Genomic DNA, 6,645 nt, shown 5'->3' with positions numbered 1-6,645 from the left:
ATATATTAGAAGTTGTTAATCTAACTGATTTTTACCATTATTATTCTATTCACGAATTCATTTCATGAATGCTCTAAATTTTAATTGGCCCACAAAGGAATTTACTGACGTTTGACTGCCTCGACTGTACTTTTTTGCTTCTTTTATTGGTCAAGCTTGATTTCGCAACAATTTATTTATTTATTTCAGTTAGCTATGAAATGTGATGTTAGGTTACACTGTGGGGTGGTAGTACTTGCCCCGTCATTTTTGACGGGCTATACGCTAGTCAGAGGAGGATGTTAAAGATCTTTTCAGGAATAAGGATCTGTATGACCTCTACTACGTTTATCAGAGTATTAATATATGTCGATGTCCCTATAGCGCAGTGGATAGCGCGTTGGATTTCTAATCCAAAGGTTCCGGATTCGTTCCCCGGCAGGGATGCCACCACCATTGCCTGGCCCCAAATCCAGGATGAGAAAGGAGGAGGGTTGGGCGCGGGGCTAGCAACTCCGCCCCGTAAAAAACCAAAACTGCTACAGAAACTGCACCAACACTTCCGTCGGCGAAGTGTTGTTGTAGCCCTATGTTCCACTAGGAACGACAGGAACTAAGAAGAAGAAGAAGAATATATGTCTTAGCCACCGTATAATGTTAATGTAAAGTTCGTCTCAGGAATTAGGATCTATATCATCTCTACTGTCTTTGTGATACGCGAAATTGTATGTAATTTCGAGTTGTTGATATGTGATTTTTTGGAAGGATGTAAAACAGTTTGAAATATCGAAACTTGCCCAAAATGCTTTTTTACATAAATTTATATTATTACATTTTATTCTTTTATCCATATTATTTTTGTTGCTTCACTTGCTTTGAACGTTTAGATGGCACGAAACAGTGTTTTGTTTTGTTCTTCATTATATTTCATCATATACAGAGTTATTCGGGTTACAGGCAGCAATAAACATTCTGTTTATCTATAACTCATTACTGGTTATTAATACTTACGTATTTTTGCCTGAAATCTTCAGAATCTATAACACAGGTTTCTGGATTTTTGTCACAACAACTCTCTGGTAGAGTTCTGTTTTGGAACTGAGAAATGCTACTCCAGTCATGTGCATTCTCAATTCCACAACACTTTAACTATACGAGAAAGGAACAGTTTTTAATGATATTAACTATACGAGAAAGGAACAATTTTAAAAGTTTTAACTATACGAGAAAGGAACAGTTTTTAATGATATTAACTATACGAGAAAGGGACAATTTTAAAAGTTTTAACTATACGAGAAAGGAACAGTTTTTAATAATATTAACTATAGGAGAAAGGAGCAGTTTTTATAACATTAACTATACAAGAAAGGAACAGTTTTAAATAATATTAACCATGCAAGAAAGGAACAGTTTTAGAAGTTTTAACTATACGAGAAAGGAACAGTTTTTGATAGGTTTAACTATACGAGAAAGGAATAGTTTTAGAAGTTTTAACTATACGAAAAAGGAACAATTTTTGATAGGTTTAACTATACGAGAAATGGACAATTTTTGATAGGTTTAACTATACGAGAAAGGAACAGTTTTTGATAGGATAACTATACGAGAAAGGAATAGTTTTAGAAGTTTTAACTATACGAAAAAGGAACAATTTTTGATAGGTTTAACTATACGAGAAAGGAACAGTTTTTGATAGGTTTAACTATACGAGAAAGGAATAGTTTTAGAAGTTTTAACTATACGAAAAAGGAACAATTTTTGATAGGTTTAACTATACGAAAAAGGAACAATTTTTGATAGGTTTAACTATACGAGAAAGGAACAAGTTTTGATAGGTTTAACTATACGAGAAAGGAACAGTTTTAGAAGTTTTAACTATGCGAGAAAGGAACAGTTTTTAATAATATTAACTATACGAGAAAGGAACAATTTTTGATAGGTTTAACTATACGAGAAAGGAACAGTTTTTGATAGGTTTAACTATACGAGAAAGGAACAGTTTTTGATAGGTTTAACTATACGAGAAAGGAACAGTTTTTGATAGGTTTAACTATACGAGAAAGGAACAGTTTTTGATAGGTTTAACGTTTAACTATACGAGAAAGGAACAATTTTTGATAGGTTTAACTATACGAGAAAGGAACAATTTTTGATAGGTTTAACTATACGAGAAAGAAACAGTTTTAGAAGTTTAACTATGCAAGAAAGGAACAATTTTTGATAGGTTTAACTATACGAGAAAGGAACAATTTTTGATAGGTTTAACTATACGAGAAAGGAACAGTTTTGGAAGTTTTAACTATACGAGAAAGGAACAATTTTTGATAGGTTTAACTATACGAGAAAGGAACACTTTTTGATAGGTTTAACTATAAGAGAAAATTTTTAAATAGGTGTTAGGATCAACCAATTTTGAAAATGTAAAATCCTAAATACCATACAACATTTAATTGTTTCGCCAAATAATCCTAATAAGTATTTATGTAATCTAATTTTTTTATATTCAACTCCTAGTATTTATTAAGGATACTTTATAATGTTCGCTTCATACTTGTGTTTAATATTTTCATGTTAAAAATATAAATTATGTTAATATCTTCATTCAGTGTAATACGAACAACAAACAAGAAATTTTACTAAAACTTCCACACCCAAGTTGTGGTTGAAGAAGTCGATACTGTATATAACTAGGACTGTTTGATTTTCATTACTTTAATAAATTTCTTTGGGGAAAAACAATTTTATAACGAACACTGAGATAAATGTGTTATTAACATCTTTATAAGTTTATTGTTTGTTTGTTTGAAATTAAGCACAAAGCTACACAATGGGCTATCTGTGCTCTGCCCACCACGGGTATCGAAACCTGGATTCTAGCGTTGTAAGTCCGCAGACATACCGCCGTGCCACTGGGGGGCTTATAAGTTTATACACTCGATAATGTTTGATCAAATTCTAACTAGAGGATGGAGAGGCACATTTGGTTATTAAATAACTTGAATCACAAAATACATATAGCAGTAGTATCAGCATGATTTGCTCAACTTGTAAAGTGAAGTAGCTGATGTGTCTAAATGTCCATGTCATGTTGGCCCGGCATGGCCTGGTGGTTAGGGCGCTCGACTCGCAGTCTGCGGGTTCGAATTCCCGTCACACCAAACATGCTCGCCCTTTCAGCCGTGGGGGCGTTATAATGTTACGGTCAATCCCACTACTCGTTGGTAAAAGAGTAGCCCAAGAGTTGGCGGTGGGTGGTGATGACTAGCTGCCTTCCCTCTAGTCTTACACTGCTAAATTAGGGACGGCTAGCGCAGATAGCCCTCGTGTAGCTTTGCGCGAAATTCAAAAACAAACAAACAAACCACCTGGCCATGTTTTCCCCAACACAATATAGTTTTTTTTTCCGGGTGACCTCGAAAGATATTTTATTTACTTTGTTAATTTATGTGAAACTCAAAGTTGGAGATAATTAATGGTGGTGGTTATCAGAATTTGTACGTGTATCAGCGAATGGGTTTTTATGTTTTATATCTTTATGTCGAGATATGAAGATTTGGAAATTTATGAAAACACTTGCAAGATGTAATAGCTAACCTGGGGATAAAAGTATCACCATTAAATCCGAGAGAAGTACAGTTGAAGCGATTTTAAAGTCAGGAAATAGGGAACAATATTGTAGAGTAGACGGTAATAATATCTGATGTTTTACTTCCATTTGGAAATTCACATACGTATATATATATATATATAGATAGAATGCTAGATTTATTGGGTGAAAATAATAATTTTATCTCGCACGCTATGTCACAATGTCTTACACACTCTAAAACATACCTCTTGCTGGATTGTGTCCCATGTTTCCTTCGTTTCGGAATACTTCTTTAGGTTTTCTTGCAAATAAGTTTTGGTTGTTGTTCTTAGCTGAATATAGATATATATTTTCAAACGTTGTAATTTTTCATCGAAACAGATTATAAAGAATTATCTGAAGTTTATTTAAAGCTACAAAAAGGGCTAGGTCAACTTTTCAGTGACAAAGTTTTATTTTTTGTCGTAAGTGCAAAACTGTACAGCAAGCTATTTGCACTGTAACCACTGCAAGGATCGAACTCGAAATTTTAGCGTTATTCAATGTAAAACGCATGTTTCTGTTTCTAAAACTATGCGATGTATATGGAATTTCCCATACGCAATTACTAAAGAAATTAGTGCGCAGCTGTTAAATACAATAACAATAAATATAAACTTACCCAATGAAACACTTGACTTACTGGAAAGTATAAATAAAAAATATCCAAAATGCGTGTTCTGTGTTGGTTATAATACAAAAGTTATTTCATGTGAGTAGCATCAATGTAACACCTCAAATCAAAGCTTAACACAAAACGATGCTGGATAATTAAATGTAAGTTGGTTCTAGAAACAGAAAAATTGTATTTCCTGTACTTTCATAACAAAGGCATAAACTTGTTATAAGTTAATTTATAAAAATCTGTGCATCCTTAAAATACCGTCTTTCAGCAGTAACAACTAGTGGCGTACATTTAAAAGCAGTCTTTACTGCACAGTGAAAAGTTAAATGTTATAGATTTGATTAACTTATTATCACGAAGATAAATACCTATCATAAATAATTATCAGAAATACTTCCTTATGTATCGTTCTGAAGTAGTGCATTTAGATAGCTGTAGGTCCTGTACATTCTCTACTAAAAACATAAAAAAAAAATCTAGTTTATCTGTTAATTTGACTTACTGCAAGGCTGCACAATGGGTTATCTGCGCTATATCTGCTCTGGAGCACGAACTCTGAATTCTAGAGCTATAAACCTTTATGTATGTCACTGAGAAAGTAGTGTAATCAGTTGAGCCCCCTCCACCGATGGCTCAGCGGTAAGTCTGAGGGGCTTATAAAGATAGAAATTTGGTTTCGATACCCGCACTGTGTAGAGTACAGATAGCCTATTGTGTAACTTTGTGCTTAACAAACAACTCATTTGATTAGAATCAACTTCGAATATTTACACATGGTAAAATACTGCTTTTAAAAATATTTACAATATTTTTATTCTCCTAGATATGAATACATTTTATCTCATCTTACGGATTGTTGTTGTAACAAAATTATGGTTACCGAGATCATACTTGGCCTTTCTATACCTTTTTATTAAAATAAATCCTGCCAAGCATAGTAACTATCGATATTATTATTATGTCTTGTTATTTCATCACTAAATCATATCTGTGATGTCTTATTCCGTTGGAACGAAATCATGCCTTTTTATACCATTTACAAGTACTCAGGGTTAAGATATATAAATTATATATATAAATTAAAAAGAAACGTGATTATTTGACGATATCATTTAGAGTGAATAAGATTAATCTTGTATTTATATCGCGAACCATTCTGTGTCCCGTTTGAAAAACTGCGCACGCAAGCAAAGCTCAACATTCATTTTTGAAACGACAAGAGAACAGGCATGAATAATGTTGATGCCAAAGAACCAGGATATTCAACACTAGATTGTTAGGAAATAAACACACGATCATTAATATTTCAGAATATGACGTAATTTATAGAATAAAAATTTAGATTTACCGTACATTGTTGAGTGGCACTTAGCATGACTGAAACGCTCAATATTTGACACTAAGTAAATACCTACAATACAGAGTGAATTACAAGTGAATTCAGCATATGTACTTTTAGCTGTACTTTATCTGAATTGAGGGATAGGAGCTAAAACAATCTGAAATGAAGTTTAAGAGATAAGACAAAAGTTATGATATATTAGGCTTTCTTATAGATTGTTATCTGATCATCAACTCTCTCGATCTCTAGTCTTTGTAATAAAGATTAAGCCTAAATTTACAACTTTTGTAAAATGCAATTTTGCAGGAAAAAGTAAAGATCTTGAAGAAATCTAGTTGCTAAAAACACACTTTATGATTAGATAAGTACTCTGATACTTTCTATAGTCAGATTTGTGTGAAACGCAATATAGTTTCAGAAATATATAATATACACTCCACCACTATATTAAGCATAGTTTTGTTCCTTCAATTTGTCTTTACTTCCCAGCTTTACTGATGAGGGATGGAATTCCCGAAACTGGCATAACTCAGTGACAAGAGGTGAATCAATGATAGATTGGTATTCACATTCACTTTTAGTATTTTAAACAGCATTTCTGTTAATGATTCACAAGAATAAATTAGACGCATTGATGCTACGTATTCTTCAAACCCTACATAAAGTTAGGTTCACTGTAGTTAGTAAAACCCCATACATATTTCGAGCAGCGTTTCGACGGTGGCAGAGCCCGATTTAATGATATACCTCTCGTGACGTGTGACATAGGTTCAGTTTTATTGACAAGTTAACCTAGACTCATAGAGTATGAGGTTTGAATTCAGAGGCTCGTACATTTATACACAGTTTTGTTCCTTCAATTTGTCTTTACTTCCCAGCTTTACTGATGAGGGATGGAATTCCCCGATTTAATGATATACCTCACGTGACGTGTGACTTAGGTTCAGTTTTATTGACAAGTTAACCTAGACTCATAGAGTATGAGGTTTGAATTCAGAGGCTCGTACATTTATACACAGTTTAAGAATTAACCTAAGTTTTGCTTACAAAACAATACCATGTACATTGGGG

General features: G+C 33.2%; 1 non-coding gene across 1 annotated transcript; it reads left to right on the top strand.

Moving 5' to 3' along the window:
* Positions 1-353: 353 nt before the first annotated feature.
* On the top strand, positions 354-426 carry Trnar-ucu. Its single transcript has one exon. It is a non-coding gene; the product is annotated as a tRNA-Arg (tRNA).
* Positions 427-6,645: the final 6,219 nt, after the last annotated feature.

The sequence above is a fragment of the Limulus polyphemus genome, unplaced genomic scaffold, assembly GCF_000517525.1.
Source record: "Limulus polyphemus unplaced genomic scaffold, Limulus_polyphemus-2.1.2 Scaffold11, whole genome shotgun sequence".
NCBI lineage: Eukaryota > Metazoa > Arthropoda > Merostomata > Xiphosura > Limulidae > Limulus > Limulus polyphemus.
Note: the sequence above shows the minus strand (reverse complement) of the source record. Positions and strands in the feature narration are given on the sequence as shown.